Source organism: Anomalospiza imberbis, chromosome 3 (genome assembly GCF_031753505.1).
Source record: "Anomalospiza imberbis isolate Cuckoo-Finch-1a 21T00152 chromosome 3, ASM3175350v1, whole genome shotgun sequence".
Taxonomy (NCBI): Eukaryota; Metazoa; Chordata; class Aves; order Passeriformes; family Viduidae; genus Anomalospiza; species Anomalospiza imberbis.
This window is the reverse complement of record NC_089683.1, coordinates 71,020,157-71,037,572: the sequence shown is the minus strand read 5'-3', so window position 1 is coordinate 71,037,572 and position 17,416 is coordinate 71,020,157.

Genomic DNA, 17,416 nt, shown 5'->3' with positions numbered 1-17,416 from the left:
GGCTGTCTTTACTGTAAGGACACATTGCTGGCTTCTGTTCAACTTCTTGTCCATCAGGATTCTCAAGTCATTTTCTGCAAAGCCAGTTCCCAGATGGTTGGTCCCCAATGTGTACTGGTGTGTGGGCTTGTTCCTCCCCAAATGCATTTCTGCTGCATGAGATTGCTCTAAGCCCAGTTTTCCAGCCTGTCCAGGTCTCTCTGCCTGGCAGCACCACTATCTGGTGCATCAGCCACTCCTGCTATTTTAGATTGTCTGTGTATTGCTGAGAATACACCCTGTCCTAACATCTGGGTTGGTAATGGAGGTGTTAAACCTTATCAGCTCTTTTATCAAGCCCTGGGGTACTCCACCACTGACATTTAAGCAAGTTATAATTAAAATATCTCATATTTTATTCATACAATCTAAAATATTTTTCCTAAGTGATTTTGGTAATTGCAATTCTTCAGTTGTTTTTTTTTTTTCTTTGATTTCAAAAATAAAGACATAATGACCATTCTCAGATCTAGGCCTTAGTGAATTGCTTCAGTAGTTGAGATTTGGCATCAGGATGGCCTGAGTTCAGTGCTGCTTGATGTAATAGCTTTAATCTGTTCAAAATATTTGCGATTTGCTTTAGAAGCAAAGTCATCAATTCACCCCAGGTGACCAAACTAGTCAAATTTCAGTCAGTTATCACATTTAGTGTTAGTTCTTTGAGCAGTCACTAATATGAAGTCTCATGCTCTGCAACACTGCTAAGTGGACTTGTTAAAAACATTTGTGTTACATCTAAGAACATCTGTCTTGCCTCCCACCACATAAAGTATGCAGTTACAGGATCTGACAACTTGAATTGCTTAGAGCTGCTGAAGACATTGATGAGTACTCCTGTCTCTGAAGGGGAGGTGGAGAGGCCACAACTGTGAACTCAGAAGCAGAACACTGTTAGTGCTTCTCCAAAGAAAGGTGCCCAGGGCAGCCATTCTTACTGTAGCTACTGAGTTCTCCCCATGCTAGAGAATTTGCACATGTGCTCTTGTCTTCCTGCCAGCTTCAGATACACCTACATAAGCTCTTTGGTGTAGCTGTAGTCACCATGAACGGTCTAGTCATCTGAGGGCTTGCCAGTCCTTATGAAAGCAGGTGGAAGTCTGCAAATCTGGGGTAGAGGAGAAAATAAACAATAGCACTGTTCATTCTGCTCACTGTTTTGCAAATCACTTGCATAATTCAAAAGTTTCTAAACTCGCTTTTATGGCAGAGGGAATTAGGCAATAATATTTTACAAAGCCTTTTTACTCTCTGCTGCCTTCCAGACCAAAAGTGACATTTGTGCCTTGTGCTAGATGCCATTTATTCTGCCTGGTAAATGCTATCAGTGGTTGGGAGGATGCAGTATTTTATTTCCAAGCCTGATAGAGGTAGTTGTGCTAAGAAGCAAGTGAATCAAACATCAGGTATATCTGCCAGCAGTCTAGGTAAGGGAAAGACACATACTAGACATATATTTTCCAATCACTTAAGTAGTATTGAGAACATGGCTCCTGGGAGTGCTGGAGAGCCTTGCAGGCTATTTCCAGGGACAGGGTATTCACCCAAAGGGAATCCACCACTGTTCCAGAAGTGGCCTTCACATGTTGTATGCCTTTTTGACTCTGTCATTAGTGATACCTGTGTGTCTCCTTCAGTGCGTGTGCCACCTGAAATGTTTAGGGGAGAAGTAACAGTGATTCACTTTTCTATCACACTTTCATCAAAATATTCATTTTTCTCACTGTAGAACCCTGGAAGTTATTGGCATTGGTGGCTCTGCTCTTGATAGTCAAAATTCTCATCACCAAGGCCCTGATTGCTTCTTATTTGTGATGCAGCTGCTTGATGGCTGGCTTTGGGGCTAAGATAGCAACATCCTAGTTTACCTACAAGAAATACTTGTTGGACAGATACTTGTGAGCAAGGGAATAGCCCTGTCTTATTCATTTATTGTACCTCAACTTGAACCCACCAAAAGCATATCTTTTAGGTTTTATCTTTTAGCATATCTTTTCAGGTTTGGGGGGTTTTCACTGTGGTGGTTCTCTAGTTAACTAAATTCTATTGGTTTATAGAAACAGGCTATTAAGAAGAAAACCTGTACTGTCATCATCTATAGCTAGAGGATGCAAATAACAGATGCTATCTAAAGCATATTAAGAGTGTCATAGTATGGAGTCATCAAGCTTGATCATTTTACCAAGTTAGGGAAACTCTACAGAATGAATATGTATATTCTTTCAGGCCTGCAGAGCTACCATGATGCTCTTTTTCCACAGCTGTACAGTACATTTAGAAGTAAAGTGTGCCTATCACCAATTTGTATTTCTTAAACAGGGTTCTGAATCCCTTAGAGAAAGTCAGGGGCACTCGTAGTGTCTGCATATTATGTGCTTGTAGATACTAAAAGCAAAGAGAGATACTCTTAGAGCTGTATATATGCTCCTAGAACAGTTTTTCTCCCTTTAAAACCCTTTGAGGGTTTGCAAGGAAGAAGAATGGCAATGCTGTGTGTCAGGCAAGTGGAGGGGGTCTGGCTTATATTTGCTCCAACAGATATTGCTGGAGGTAATTCTATGATAAAAGTATAGTATGAATACACATACAGTGAGTACTTCTCAAAAAGAGACAATTACTCCAGCTTTTGCGTACAATGATTGTAGTACTTGTTTTGAAAAGTATTAATTGTGGTACCTGATGAATTTTTTTGAATACCTGTGGAAGTCAGAAAATAATGAGGCTGGGTTACAGTTGAAAAGAAGCCCAAGTATAGAAGTTTTGTCTTTATTTCTTTGTTTTCCATATAGTCCACTTCAAGTTTATCTTGCTGTTAACACTAAAAAATCCCAGAGATCCTGTAGTCCACAAAAGCCTTCATGTGAAGTAAAGTACTTAAAAACAGCAGTTCAGGCCTGACCATGTGAAGCAGCGAGATACAGGTACTACAAGCATCTAATTCTCATAATGCAAGCCAGTTAGCTTTTTCTCACTGAAAAGGAAGTCAAAAGTTCAAACTAAAGAGTCTTGGTTCAGCATGGTGTAAGAGGTGGCAGCAGGTCGGATGACACCAAGTTGGGTGTGAGTGTTGATCATGGGAAGGAAGGAAGACTGTGGAGGGATCTGGACAGGCTGGACAAATGGGCCAAGGCCAATTGTATGAAGTTCCACAACACCAGGTCCCGGGTCCTGCCCTTGAATCACATTTCTCTCACACTGAATTTGTTTGAAGTCATACCCTTGATCCAAAGTTTCTAATTTATTTTTTCAATTTATTTCTCAGCCAATATTCAAGTCCTTCAGGTACTGAAATCTAGTTTTGTCAGTTTGGGGAAGGGAGATTGAGGAGTGTCCCCTTTTCAGATAAGTTCACAGGTTTTCTTCAAAACCTGTAGTTCTTGTGTTTTGGACTACTGAGCAAGCATATGAATCTCTGATAAGTAAAGCAACATTTCCATCATTTCCCCATATTTAATAAGGCTTGGCCTTTATGATTTGTATTCTGGTCATGATACTTCTCGTAAATTATACTAATTTACTTATAATCTTGTTCACTATACTAAGATGTTTGGTTCTTCCTCATCTTTACTGTGGTTTTATACAACCATGTAAAACTAGTCTAATTCACTCTTCTCTCTCATTGCTTTATTGTTACCATATTTATAAGTAAATACATCTGTCCTCATTTTAGGCCAATGTCCAGGTTGCCTTATTATTTTCCTGTGTGCCTTTCTCAACTGCCCCATTCAATCCTTATATAAAATCATCCTCACGAGTGTAAGAAATCAATTTGCTACATTGAGTCTTTGTCTAATAGCTTGTCTAGGTAGGCTTGTCCTCAGAGGCGTCCAGTATCAAAGAGTTAAAAACACTATATCTAAGTGTTATCAGTTCAGTGACCTTTCCCATGCCACTTTCAACAATAATTAACAGTGCTGTTTCAAGGAAGATTTTAAAAACGTTGCCCATATAATTGCATTGAATTGATGCAGCCTGTTTAATTCATGTTTGAGGTTGTAAAAGTCAAGTTCTTTAGGAGTTCTACAAATTGTTTAAAGTCCAGTTAGATGTAAGCTTCTGAAAACTTTTGCTTACCTTTGAATGAAGTAAATACTATCTTATTACTTTGTGATGTTTTAGTATTTAGTCTTGAAAATACAACAGTGAACAGCATCTTCTAAAATGGCTTTACTTTTCTGCAGTTTTCAGTGCGATGAGTTCAGCAGGAAAGTTTCAGCTGCAGGCAGTACAAACTGGAGATCACACCCTGGTTCCAATGGTTCCTGGGCAAGTTTGGCTTTTGATCTTGGCAAAGTAACTGAATTTCTCTTTGCTTACATTGTAGCGCTGGTCCGTAAGATGAGCACAAGGACTTCATCCTTTTTTGTAAAGCACTTTCAGAGCTGTGATCAAAGGCACCACGTCTCAGCAGTAAACAACAGCTGCAGCAGTAAATGCCTTGAGTTCACACACAAAGAGGAGCTCTAACTCAGCCTGGGAACTGAATACACCACAGCTGTACATACTTTTCTTTCACAGCACAGGTTTCTCACAAGTTAAAGTTTAACTTTGGCAAGGAACAATTCCAGTCACAACTGGTTGCAATGATTTAGCCAGTAACTGCCACATTAGGGAATAATTACACAAAGTTTAGTGTTTGTTTTTGATTGGGGTTTTTTTCAAGATTCTCATGATTGGTCAAAGCTATTATAGCTTAGGATTGATTTCCTGGTTCATATAACAAATGTTGTCTCTTTGTTCTCTTCCACCCTAAATTCATTAGGATACTAGGTATTTTCCTTTGAATGAAAGGATCCTATTTCAACCACTGTTGATTAATACTACTTCTATAAAGCTGTATTAATTGGTTGCTCCCCATTTATGAGTGGGCAGCAAATGTGCAAATACATCCTAAAGAAGAATGATGTTACAGCTTATTGCCTCAAATGTCAGGATAAGTTTGTCTTTTTCACTGAAGCGTTATCTCTTGGAACAGCTCCACCTTTACCTTGGAGAAGGGATTTAATAAATTAATGTGAAGCACAAGGATGAGGGAGAAGTGTTACTCCATCATCTAGATCTAGGCTATACAGAAATAAGTACCTGCTGCAAACTGGAAGAGTGAGCTCTGAATGGGTCTCTGAGGGCTCAGACAATGGTACAGAAAGCCTTGGCTCATAACTGAGCTGCAGAAGTTGAATGCTTGGAGCTGTACTGTAGATCTCATCTCCCAAAAGTACAGATCCTGCAGTAGTACACTGCAGAGGGACAGAGAATCTGTTACTGCCAGCATTCACCACCACAGTATCTCTGTGCTTTAAGGGTGTAAGTAAGAGATAAGTCAATAAGCTTGAAAGAATGTATGGTTTAAAGCCTCTAGCTTCAAATTCCAGAGGTAAGCAGTTGATGGAAGAACAGCGCGGTAGCACCGTGCTGTGCCAAGTTTCGGCTCTTTAAACAAGCCGAAATGCAGTTCTCTGCCCTTAAAGCTAACCACCTATAGGAGCTGACAAGGTGTTTTCTTCAAAGTCTCTACTGATTAATAGTCAGCCTTTTGTTTACCTTTACTTTTTTGATCATGCAGCCTACTGTGTTACTGTGGCTGTAACCTGCTGCTGTGTTTGTACACAAATGGTGGGGCAGTCACAGCCAGTCAGTCCCTTTTGTGTCATTGATATATTGTTTGCATTTAGAAGGGACTAAATTGCTGGTTGGGACTTTTCCTCAATACTTTTTTGACAAAAGAAAAGCAAAACTGTCAAAGCCCAGATTTTTTTTGTCAAAGTATGTTTGATAGCCTGTTTATCCTTGGTTTGTCTCTGATAACCCAACAATTCCCTATCACTGAGAAATTATAAGCCTATTTATACAGGAAAGGGAGTCCTAAAGATACACCTTATATTTACCTGAGTTTTGTGTGTCTCCTTGGATTTTTTACATTAAAAGTGATTTTCCTATTTTTGTCAAGTTCATAATACTAAAGCTTAAAATGGATAGATGGCAAAAGCTCTGAGTCTTTTCACCTGGGACAGTGTAATTCCAAAGGGGAATCTACTTCAAGAGAACATATTTAGGGTAGAAGGCTGAAAAACAATTTCTTAACCTCACCATTTTCTTAAGGCTAGAAGCAAGCACTCAAATCATGAGCAGACTTCAACATATTTTTAGCTCTGTAGTAGTTACAGAAGAAGACACTTCTTTTTTCTCTGAATTACTTTAGAGAGTTGATAGCTGAGCCGTTGTATTGCAGGGTACAGCCAATTGCATTTCATTAATAACTGCTGTTGTTCCTCTGTGCCCTCAGCCTTGTGTATGTTGTAGGATTTTAAACAATGTTATAAATGCCTTTGGAAGGAGTTCTGGAAGCCTAAGATTTTCTGTATTTAATGATGTTTCAGTTGCTTTTTCCTTGGTATGCTAGATATGCTCATTTTGGTGGATGAGGATGCTGGTTAAGACCTACTGTAATGAACTTTCAGATATAATTTGAATCATGTGATGAGTAGTTGAGAAATAGTAAGTGAAAAGTGGTATCTTACAAAGCCATGAACTTAAAACCAACTACTAACAGATAGGAAGTTTGTCCACTGGTCCTTCATGCAATAGATTCACTTGCTGGGAGATTAAAAAGGAAATCAAGATGTATCTGCTCTACCTGGTGAACCTTGGAGACGGTCCAAATTCTGACAACTGCAGTTGCAGTGGAAGTGCTGGGGTTTTGCTGTGGGGAAGAAAAACAACAGTCATCCTTTGGTACCCAAGGCAACAAATAGAAGCAATTTCTGTCTCCTCCCCCCTTGCCCCTTACCAATAGTGAGTATAGCAACAGAATTTGCTTTCTATTCAAATATAAATATTCAAGACCTGTTTGCCCCTGCTGATTAGAGGGAAAATTGAACTTTAACCCATTCAATTCTCAAAGCCAGTTAGTTTCCTTATTCCCCCAGTAATCATGAAATGTGCCCAATGCCAAATTCCTCTGCTGCTTACAAGTGAAGTTGGGAACAGCAACATCAGCTGAGGAAAAAAGTTGTCTTTGCACTTGGAAAAGTAAGGATTGTAGAACACTGAACCTTATGCTCCAGTTTATTAACTGGAGCATTGGACTCTCAGGTAGAAATCCTGACAAGAAAGTAATGTATTAAGAATTGCACGCAATGATGTAGCAAAACCAAAAGCAGATAAGGAAAATCGGTGTTCCTTCACCAAGCATGATTAATAGGCATGATGATGTGTATGCAGCAAGCCAGCAGAATTATTAATTAACTCACACTTGCAAGTGGCATAAATAAGGAGGATAGAATCCCATTACAAATATAGGCTAACTCATTGAACTTTTTTCTTTTCATTTGTTGTTTAAAGCACACAGAGGTGTCTTCTTGCTTCTTCAGTATGGTATCATAGTTACCTGGGGGGCTCTACATTTGAGCTTCCTTCACTGCAAACACAGCTGACTAAACTAGTAAGCTTGTGGTTTGAGGGGAGGTTGAAGGATGACCAAAGAAAATAAGTTCTGCAGCATTAATTCAAGGTCTCTTCACTGGAACTATACAGGGTGGGGAGGTACTGCGTGCAAACTGGCTGGGCAAGAAACAAAGTTTGTCTGGATGGAGATCCCATATGAGGGCCTGAAGCCCTAACAATCCAGACCAGAAGCTAGAAGGCCACATGCTGACTGTACAGAAAGGGATGGCTCATGGGGTGGTGCTGCCTCAAGGGACCTGGAGTCTGTCTCTGGAGCAGAGGGAAAAACAGGTCACACATGAGCCTGGCTTAAGAGCCCAGCTTCTTTCCCTGGATCATGACTAAGGGAACTGTGTTGTGTCAGCATGGTGGAAGTACATTACTACTAACCTTGGTTTTTAGCAGTATGTCTAAGGTTTCAGGAAGGAGGAGAGGCCAAATTTTCCTGATGTGCTGCTTTAATTCCCTTTCTAAGCTTTGTCAAAGTGCCTCTGTATAAATAATTTTCTTGAGAAGTTCACTAGAGTGTAATACACCAGACCCTAAATGCATATTGCATAAATGCTTCTGGGGATGAATTGGTTTGGAAGTTCTAATTTAGAATATCTTTAAACTCCATCTCAAGCAATTGACAATTTTTTTCCTCAAATAAAAAAGTTAATGAAAAAAGCATAGAATTGCTACAAATGTAGCCTTGCAACTCTAAAAAAGTTTTTAAAGGGCCTTTAAGTGGCTTTTGTAGCTGCATAAAAATCTCTAGTTTCCTTGAAGCTCCGGTTCTGTGCTTGAGCTCTGGGAATATGAGACAAATGATTAAGGTGAAAAGCTTGGCAGTTTTAGTGGAGCTGTTTAGAAGTAAAAAAAGTTGGGACTTGAATGCTGGGAAGTGATATAAACCATTTACCAACCTTCCATGTCTCTTGTCAAAGCTAAGTGAGAGTTTTCCTTGCAGCATCTGGCTGTTTTGTTTTAGGTCTGCCAGTCTGGAAGTCCTCTCTTCTCTGAAAGAAAGCAAGTAGGGAAAAACTGGAAGACAAAGGACTAGCAGAGCAAGTAAACTGTGTAGATTCCTTCCTCACATGTTTAGGCAAAATAATTGCCAACATTTAAAAAAATAAAAAGCCAAACCAAAAAACTTCCTCTGGGACCCATTCAAATGATGAGTTTAATAGCTTACACTTACTATTTCTCATCAAGAGAGGCTTGGCTCACTTAAATCTGTTGCTATAGGCAAAAGGTGGAAGTACCTGCAAGTAGAATGATTTCACGGAGGAAAAAAATGCTTTTTGACGATGCTGCAGACTATTTCTCTCTATTTTAAGAATGCTTGTGATACAGTCGATTGCTTGTACTTTTGTAAGATTGTCAGCAGCAAGCCTTGGTACGGCAAAGGAGAGGAAGCAAGGAGTTGCAGTCTATTGCTGGAGTGTCGCTTACTCTCTGGAGGAGCTTAACGCTGCGAGATGTGAGGTTCGGGTTCGAATTTGCGACGTTTGCTGTCGTGCCCACGCAGGAGTTCGGGCCAAGAGGGGGACGGCGAGCTCCGTTTCGGGTCGGAGGTCAGCGGCCGCTCGCAGGAGCCCGGCGGCGGCTGCAGCGCGCGCTGGGCCGCCAGATGTCAGCCGCGCGCGCTGGGCCGCCAGATGTCAGCCGCGCGCGCTGGGCCGCCAGATGTCAGCCGCGCGCGCCGGCCCGGGGCACGGCGGGCCCGGCCTGGCTGGAAAACGGGACTGGACAATGTGTGGGCCGGGGGTAGCGGATAAAAGCCACGGCATTGCACGGAGTGAAAGCGACACGTTTGCTCTCCGGTCAGACTCTGCCTGGTGCTTTGTCAGCTCTTGTATCTCTTCCCTAATTGCTCCCCGGGACATTCACCAATGAAGTGTGATTTCCTGTACGCTTCTGATCATCCTGAATTGCACAGGTTCGAAAAGCATTCACGCCCTTCACTGCTGCTGCATTTTACTGCTGCTGTGTGCGTGGCTACTGGTGGTGACACAGCAAGGGCGGGGAGCAGGAGTCAAAGCTCAGCAGAGAAGGGTGACGAGTTCCTTTAGCCTTAGGTCCAGATATTAACAATGACTTGAGGAGATGCCATGAGATGTAATTACCTCAGTTTTTCAATTAGCTTGCCATGAGATGTAATTACCTCAGTTTTTCAATTAGCTTCCCTTTGACTTAAAAAGAAGCAGTCTTAGGCTTAAGGGTAGTAAAGGGACTTTAAATATGGACAGGAATATTAAATCCAAAGTATTTTTGTGTGGAGTACCAAAAAGAGAGATGAAAATGGCAGAATTATCCTCTTTCAAAAATTTCATAATTTTCCTAAATTTCTTTTGGTGAAAGTTTTTCTCTTTAGTCAAGGAGAAAGGTGTCACTTTGCTGAAGCCCCCATCTGGAACATAAGATATATATATTTATTTCAACTTCTTTTATGTGACTTTGTGAGTAAGGTTCAAGAAGAAGACTTAAATAGAATATACAAGACAGAAGAAACTTAAGAAAGGGTCTGTTGGAGGAAAGTGCTCAGACCCCCTTTTCCCTTTCTTTCATCTCCTTCATCTCCTGGCATAACTGGTTTGGGTCACTGGTTTGTCTTGTAATATTTAGCTTCTCTTGAAGCAACAGTTGCTGTTCTTTACTTCTTTTCCACTCTACCAACAGAAAATTATCTAATGTTACTATTGTGTTGCAAAACCCAGCTATGTGGGCTGCTTATCAGTACTTGTTACACCTTGCAGGTGCCCCCTATGTCTTGGCTATTCTCAAAGGGGCATTTTTCCTTCTCTTTTGATTGTTGTTGGTTTTCAGTCCTTTTCTAAGACTTTCACATTTGCTTCATTTTGTGGAAATATTGAAAAAAAAGATCCTTCTTCTGCATCCTCGTTTCTAGAAGGAAGACAACACAGGTACTTGAGGTAGATCATGATCCTAGCCTTGTATTTTTTCCAATGCTGAAGTTTCACACAGGTTGACAGAGAAAACAGATTACTGGCCAGTGCAGTAGATGATTTTTCCTTTGTGTTTCGCCTAACACAGTGACCTTCGTGTGTTTTTAGAAGCAGGTCAGCCTGTAGTGCCTCTGGCAGCACTTTTCTCTCACCTGTAAATTTCAAGCCAGCAGTTACAGAAAGCCATGGTGATTTGAATTGGTAATATAGCCAGAATTCCACAGCCACCCAATAAAATCAGTTTTAATTACTTTCTGCAACTATCTCATATTTTATTATTGCTTCTATAAATACACACTATGTAATTTCTCATGAGTTAATTCTCATACATGGATATTGCATGCCTTACATTATTTTTCCTATGGTTCTTGAGAGCCTGAGATTGATCAGGTGCTCTTAGGAGCATGCCTGCCATCAGCAGCTAATGCTGCAGTTTGTGAAAAGCAGACAGCTAAAGCTGAAAAAGGTCAGTTTTCTCAAGGTGTAATCCTTCTCTATGCAGCAAAAACTGCATTACTGCCAGTTTTTGCCATAATTGGTCTCCACTGAATGTGCCTGTGTGCAGTAACACTCTATTTCAGCAAGAATTCTGGGGGCATATGTTGCTCACACCCAAAGTTCATCATTTTCTTGCACATATACTGTGCCTTATGTTGCCTTCTGAGGTGTTTGTAGAAAACTTGCTCTGTCTTTTGGTGTAAATGCATCATGCAAAGATGATAGCTACATTTTAAGGCTTTTAAAGCAGGAAAATCCCTTCTTAGGGGGACATTCCAGCTCCTGTCTGTATAAGGACATGGAGATGAGCAGAGGATGACAATGCCAGTGTGGGTGTTCCTTCAGAGTTCATTGTGCCTTCATGCCTCTGTGTTAGTTGTATTGTTTTCAGTCTCTCTCCTAGTGATTTCATTTAGGTGACCTTCAAGTTATCTCTTTAATTTCATCTCTTTTTGTTGAACCCTTTTGGGGAAGCCTTTCTGTAGCCTTTCATTCTGATCTGCTCTTGTCCTCCCAGGATGCTGTCAACAGATACTTTGCCCTGTATTCCTTTAGGAAGCTGTTTTAGAAAGCTGTGGTACCACATTTTAGGGGAAAAATGTACCAGGAAGAAATTTTAACTTACAGAGTACTCTGTAACAGTATTTCCTCCCATGAGGCATATTGGAAGTGCGTACTGAACTCTCCCTATTTACAGAAATGGGCCAGAACCATTAAAAATTATTTAAAATATTGAGCTTCAACCATAATGATAAGAATGTCCTGCTAGTGGGATGCAATTGCATTACCAAACATTTAATGTCCTAAATATTTACATCAATTGCTTACAACACTTCTCCCTGCTACAGCTGGTAAATTCAGTTTGTTTTTTAGTTCAGTCAGTAAACTTCATAAAAACATTTGTACAGTTATTAACAATGGCTATTTCTGGTAGCTGGGCAGTGGAACACTAAAAATCTGCCTGTCCCATTAAAGATATCTGAGAATTAATTTTATGTATAGAGGTTTTTATTCCTTTATTGTATGCATTCTCTAAATGAAATCCAGACCCACGCACCCTTAAAAAAATAGATCTGATCTAGCTCTTTATTCCCAGATTTTACAGACTCGTAGTTGTGTTTTGTTTTCTCAATTCAAAATCAAATCATTCCTACAAAAAAAAAAAAAAAAAGGGATCCTTCATATCCAGTCTCATTTTTTCTGATTTTGCCTCTAAATTCTATTTTTCTTAGAACAGGGGCATGTTTGGATGTAATTTACTTCTTGTGAAAAAGTTTGGATGTTTCAGCTCTTGCAGACAGGGTCCTGTCATAGAAGTCTGCCCTGCCACTTGTGCTGGCTCCTGCTGTACAGAATTACAGCATTTGCTGGATAGTCCTCACTGCACTTGGTTCCAAAATGTGAAAAGTTTTTAATTTCCTTCCATTATTTTCCAAATGCTGGAGACAGTCACTCTTCCATGTCTTCCATGCCTTTTTATTGCCCAATTCCAAGCAATTGCATTTGTGAGGTATCTTCTGCAATTCTTTGCTGTGTGGTAACTCTGTTTTTCAGTTTCCTTTATCACAGGTGCTCCTCACTGAGTGTTTTCATTCCCCGCTGAAGGAGCCAGCAGCCCGACAACCTTTCCCATAAGAAAGCTTCTCCCTTCAGCCAGCTGCTTTCACTGTGAATCTGTGATACGCGGCTAAGGAACCTGTCACACCTGACTTAACTTAGACACAAACACATAGCAATGAAACATTAAGAGAGCTTTCCATGACTGGACTTGCAGCGGTCGCTTTTCTTTTGGGAGGCAGTATTTCGGAGCCTTGTTCCTGCAGGAGCCGTGGCGCTGCTGGCACGGAGCCGCAGAGCCGGCAGGGATGCGCCTGTTGCAGGGCTGAGTCACCCCACGCTCTCTGAGCCCCGCTCCTCCCGCAGCTCGCCTGGCGAGGCCAAGCGCAGCGTGTCCCCTCCCTGCAGCCCCCTGCCCGCAGCCCCAGCCCTTCGGGTCACTTCGGCTGTCCCTACCGCTGTGAGAAGAGAAGTGAGAAATCAGACGCGGCCTTTTCGTGCTTTTAGTGCGCAGATGCCGTTCACCTTCCCAGACTTGAGATTTACTACATTTTCTAAGTGGCTCACTGATGAGTGTAAAAATAATTCTTGTATCCTTTAGTTAAAAGCCGGTGTGCAGAATAGTTACAAGAGTACAGCGTGTGTGCACCAGAAGAAAGTGTTTTAATAGGTTACAGAGCTGTACAATGGGGAGAATGTGTTTGGCAGCATTTAATTAACTGCATAAGTTGCAACCCATAAAAAGAAATACAGCTTGTCTACAAGGCTTCTTTGTGAGTTACAGCACTTTATGTGTTGTAATAGGGAAGTCTTTTAGAAAGCTAATTAAAAATTAATCTTCAACAATATTTTTTGAAGGGCTTGGAAATGTTTGAGTGCTAAGATTATTGAAGATGTACTGGAAGAAGAAAATAATTTTAAGGAAGTGATTTCTTTTGGGCATTCTTCAGGGACTGCTCTGTTGAAATATTGAAGCCCTGTAGTGTGGTAATTGATTTACATGGCATCACAGCACAGTTTTAATCTGAGAAATTAATATGCACAATAAAAAAGGGAAAAATATTTATTGTGTAAGTCTTACAAGGTTATGCTGGTGAAACACTTCAGATTTTTTTTTTCTCTGAGGACGTTTTTCTTCCTTCTTCCATCACTACTGATATTCTCTGTGAATACAGTGAGATACACATAGCTGGAGCTGTCAGAGACACAGAGGAATAGCAGCATGTTATTTTCCCTGTTTGCAGAGAAATGCACAGACTCTGATAAGAACTCTGCTGGAGTGAAATAATTAGCTGCAGCAAAGGTGATGGTTTGATGGAGCACTTGCTGGGGATTTGCAGAATAGCCTGTCTCTCCTTGTCCCTGATAAAAGACAAAACATTTCTCAAGGAGAGCAAACTGAGGGAAAGGTTAGTGGATTTTTTTTTCGATCAGAAACTTGCCAATTTCTTCTCTGAGCCCAGCTGTTCTTTTGGTCTCCACAATATTCTGGAAATTTTAAGTTGTATAAACACGTATCCTTGTCTAATAAGTGAAGACCTGAAGTCTGATACCATGTTTTACCAGTGCGTAGGGTCAGAGACGCAGACCCAGACACCAACCTAAGGAAGAGCATAATTTACTATAGTGTAAAATTGCAAAGAATCACAAAAGGATAAGCTAAGCAATGCACCTAATCATTGCTGCAAAAGAATGCCTATAATGATTAAGAAAGATGCATCACCAGTTGCCCTGATACTTTAGCATCATCCAAATCCAGACATCAGCTGTGGAGGGGAAGCTGTCACTGCTAAGGACTGCAGAACCACACCCAGTAACTGGTAAAACCTATGGTACATCCACCTGGCAGGACACAAGGCTCCCCCAAATTTGTTGCGATAGTAGCTCAGCTTTTATACTGTAAAACAAACAAGCTGACATAATTTCTAATTTCATTCTTCTGTTGGCATTCTTGCAAACCCTGGCCAGGGCTCAAGGAGGAGCCAAGGAAGTTGTCTTTGATTCTACACTCTCCTAATAACCAGCCTTACCTGGTTTCTAGATATGGACTGGTAAATACATGTTTTGCCAATAAATGAACACATATAACAATACTTTGTTAATAAACAAATAAATAAATATAATGTGTGGTTGGAAGGTTCACCTAGAGGTCAGCTTTTGCTCAGGGCCTGTTGTTCAGGCCTTAGTACTTCATACCATCATTAGGTTTTCCATAATTTGGTACTCTAATTATAACAAAGCAGTCCTTCCTTGCTTTTCATGACCATCAGGAAGTTCAGGCCACTCTACAGTCCACTTCCACAATGCATTTTCAAAATAAAGAGCTGCAATGTTGCAGAGGCTAAAAGATGATGCAGAGTCAAATGCAGCTGGATAAGAGCAATAGCACAGCTTTTTTATATAAGTTAAGCTATGTGGCCATAAAACCAGCCAGAAAGATGAACTAGCCACCTCTGCCTTCCAGCACTGGGCTGTAGGTAGGAGCCACAGTGGGGACTGCCCGTGCCATGCAGCAGCTGCACAACTGTCTTGTCCTGCATCTACATCAGATGCAGAGGGACAGAGACCTGGAAATACCATGAAACTCCAGCTATGGCCATTCAGTGGGCAGTGCAGGGCTGGAGTCTCCTTTATGTGGACCTTCAGAGGGCAGCAGGCAGCTAACATGGGAAGATATGGAAAGATGGGCTGTCACCACAGGTATGACAGGAGGAAAAAACTGATACGAGTGAGGAATGCTGATTACCTGAGAAATGCTGTTTGCTTGTCAAATGAGCAAAATCAATACTGTAGGGGTTTCATTAAGTTTGTTTTTGACAAGAACCTTTGTTTAGATGAAACTTGTATTCCTACTGGCTGTTTCACAATAATATTCATGACTGCTTCAAAAGCCTGTGTCTGGAGATGCGTGGAATCTAAATATTAGTGGTGCATTTTCACAATGGCGAATCATTAGATCTTAATGGAATTAATTTGTTTACGGACTACTAGGGCTGGCAACTGTCACTGTGATCAGCATTTGATTGTCATGTCTGGGAAAAATACATTTTATTCGTCTCAGAGCAAGGGAGAAATTATAGAATTTAATTTTCTTCAGGTGCAAATAAATAAAGAGATCAAATTAAACTCCATGGCTGACAGGAATATTAAAGAGTCCTGTAGCACCTTCTTCTGCCTCTCTTTATCTCTGTGGCTGTCAACATGATGGGAAGCGTGTTATTCAAATGAACATGAGATTTGGATTATCTTTGCAGTAAGTCTACAGTATGTTTATTGCTATCTTCTAAGATGTTGTCCTTTTCCTAAAGAATGACTTCAGACATGGTGCTTCTTTACTGACTACCCGACAGCTTTAAAGAATCATCACTTTTTACTCAGAGGTTTAAAGGTGAAGATTCCCAAAACAAGTTAGTCTAGATGTCTCTTAGTCAGTCAATAGGTGTCTCTTCTGTTCCCTTGATAAAAGACCTGGCACTAAACAAACCAAGAACAGTTCAAGCCTCCTCTGTCTGAGGCCAGCTGGAGCTCCACAGGGAGAAAGTGAGTGTTACTAAATGGAATAGGCTGACCAGCTAATGCATATGTGGGGACTAATGTATTGATGGTTTTATTTTGTTAAAATGGGTATGTCATATCTAATTATATAAAGTGTGTCTTCTTCCACCCAAAGCTAATTTAAATGAGGCCAAGAAGCAAAATTAAGACTTTCTCTGCTCACAGTAAAACGCTAGCCTTAAAAAGTGTTCTAAGAAGCAGCAGATATTCCATTGACTTCCGTGGTGCATGATGAAAGTTGTGGGTTTTTCTATTTAAAAAAAAATTAAATCTGGGTGCATTTTATTTTCTAAGCTATTTTGTTTTCTAAACCACTTGCTAGTATTATTTTAACATGAAGAATCAGAAGAGTGTTAAAGGCACCCTTTTATTTTAAGGAAAGTGATTTTGAAGACTCAGGCAGAGGTGAGAGGTGTTGTTAGAAATGCTGCAGTCAAGCTTGAGGAGGAGAGACTGACTTCATTATTTTTTTAAGTCTCTGGATAAAACAAACTTCTGGACTCGTGGGTTTATGCCACATCAAGCCTGCAGGAGCCTGTGCTGGTCTCGCAGCCAACACTGACCACTGTGCTGAGCTTACCATTGATAGAGCAGTGGATGGGAAACTTGGAAATGGGGCTGACAACGGGGTTGCCATTCCAGGTGCCAAGAGGGGAGCTGAGCTGCTCCCAGCTGCCCCTGACTTGCCTGTGGCAGTTTGCAGAGAAGGGAGAAGAGATTTTGGGGCTCAGATGTCTGGGTGCCTGTCCCCATTTCACCTCTTGCAAACCCATCAAAGCTCCTGCATCACCAAACCTGATGCAGAGCCAGGGTGGGCTCAGGTCTGTGCTGATGGAGAACAATTTTGCCCTCTTTACACCAGAGACAGCCCATGGCTGTCACCGCTCACAGCCCATCTCAGCTAATTAAGGTGAGTTTTCCAAGGCTCAGATTTCATCACTAGCTGAAGCTTGAAAGGTCTTGCTGAATATTGCAGGAACTAATGCAAGCATTAAATGCAGAGGAAGGTTTTGGTCCCTGAAGCAGGCTGGTGTTTTTCTCCTGTGATTCCAGCTGAGCCAAATGGTACAAGAGCACACCTATATAATGCTGTGCAGCTCTTTAGCTGCCAGAAAGGTGATTTTTCGTTTGTTTTACTATTGCTATTCTGTGTAAATACATATGCTTTCTATCAGGTTTCTTCACAGCACAAAATTTCTTTCTAGTTAGTATGAATTAATCTGGCAACAGTAGGGTACAGCTAAGAGAAAAGTGCTTCAAAGTAGTAGTTAATTAGTCCAATTGAAACAAGGTGGGGCTTAATGGGTTGCAGATCTGGTAATGGTGTGCAGAGTTGACACAGCTGATGATTGTGTTACTTGAGAGTCAAGGTACCT